Source organism: Bison bison, unplaced genomic scaffold, assembly GCF_000754665.1.
Source record: "Bison bison bison isolate TAMUID 2011002044 unplaced genomic scaffold, Bison_UMD1.0 scf7180017864203, whole genome shotgun sequence".
In the NCBI taxonomy this organism is placed as follows: Eukaryota; Metazoa; Chordata; class Mammalia; order Artiodactyla; family Bovidae; genus Bison; species Bison bison.
The window spans coordinates 5,194,930-5,196,155 of NW_011494775.1; the positions used below are offsets into that span (position 1 = coordinate 5,194,930).

The 1,226-nt window shown below is 69.1% G+C and overlaps 1 protein-coding gene across 1 annotated transcript in view; it reads left to right on the top strand.

Moving 5' to 3' along the window:
* The first annotated feature begins 25 nt into the window (after nucleotides 1–25).
* Nucleotides 26–1,226, top strand: part of FSTL4 (follistatin-like 4) — a 435,284-nt gene continuing 434,083 nt past the window's right edge. Inside the window, exon 1 of the mRNA XM_010844523.1 lies at nucleotides 26–130. The gene's annotated coding sequence lies outside the window, so the exon portion shown is untranslated. The remainder of the gene's footprint in view (nucleotides 131–1,226) is intronic.

A 1,226-nucleotide genomic window follows, 5' to 3' on the forward strand; every position in this document is an offset into this window, starting at 1 on the left:
CAGGACCCGCTGACAGCCAGGGAGACCGACCGAAGGACACGGGGTCGGGTCGCCGCTGCCACCACGGGGCGCTCCCTCCTGCCCGCCGAGTCCGGCCACCTGGTCTTCCTCTCGGCCCCGGCCGCCTCAGGTACGCAGCGCAGCTTCGGAGCGGTCGTGGGGAGGGTGCCAAGCCGCCACCGCCGCCAGCCGGTCCCCCTGCACCCCGTTGGGATCCGTGCGCCCGCGGCCACGCGTTTGCCTGCAGGGCCCGGCTGGGTGCTTGCTTGTCTTCACCGCCGCTCCCGGTGAGCTAAGTTTGCCCGCCTGCGGGGAGGCGGGCACGGGACCCCCTCACCCAGGCTAGGCAGGGCTACCCCCATCGGGGCCAGGACTCGGGGTAAAGGCTGGGGCGCCGAGGCATGTAGCAAGTCTTCAATGGGGACCAGAGTGACCGGGCTGGCGCGGAGCACCGCGCAGAACCACTCGGGCCGAGCCCGCAGCGGGCGCCGGGCTCCGAGTCCCTGCAGGTGCGGATCTTGGGCTCTGGATCCCGAGCGGCCTCGGGGAGCGCGGTTGCACCTGGGCTCGGACTTGTGCCCTTGACCCGGGGCTGGGGCGTGGGGCTGGGGCGTGGGGCGTGGGGCGGGCGTCCTCACTACCTCTTTTCTCCAGCTTTGCGGGGAAACTTGGCACCTGCTCGCTGCAGCTCAAAGGGCCCGCGGCGCCCGGGCCTGGCCCTCACAACCCGGAGGGCCGCCGCGTCCAGACTGAGCGCTTGGCCTCCGCGGAGGAGGTGGGGAAAGACCCGGGACCCCGCTCGGCTCGGGCAGCCCGCTACTCCCCTTCCGCTCGGCCGGTCGTTGTTCCAAGCAAGCGCCGGTGTTACTTGCTGGGGAGTCAGTAGCAAGCAGTTTGTTTAGGGGATGTTCAAGCACCGCGCTTGGTCCTAAGAGCTTGTAATATGGGTGATCTCCCGCCCGTCTTTGCGCCAGCACAAAACGTGTTCCAAGTTTCGGGGGTACCTAGGCGACTCGAGCAGAGCGCGCTCCGCTTTGGGAGCGCGTGTCCCCTCGAGTTTAGCGAGGAGAGCTTGGCGCGAGCCTTCGGGGCTGCCTTCAGCTGACAAAGGGGTGCCCCGAGCGCCTTCGTTTGAGGCCTGCCACCTGAGGACTTTGGCACCCACCCCTCCGGCAGGAGCAGAAACCTGCTGGAAGCAGTAGGGTTTCTCACCATGCCCGGAACGC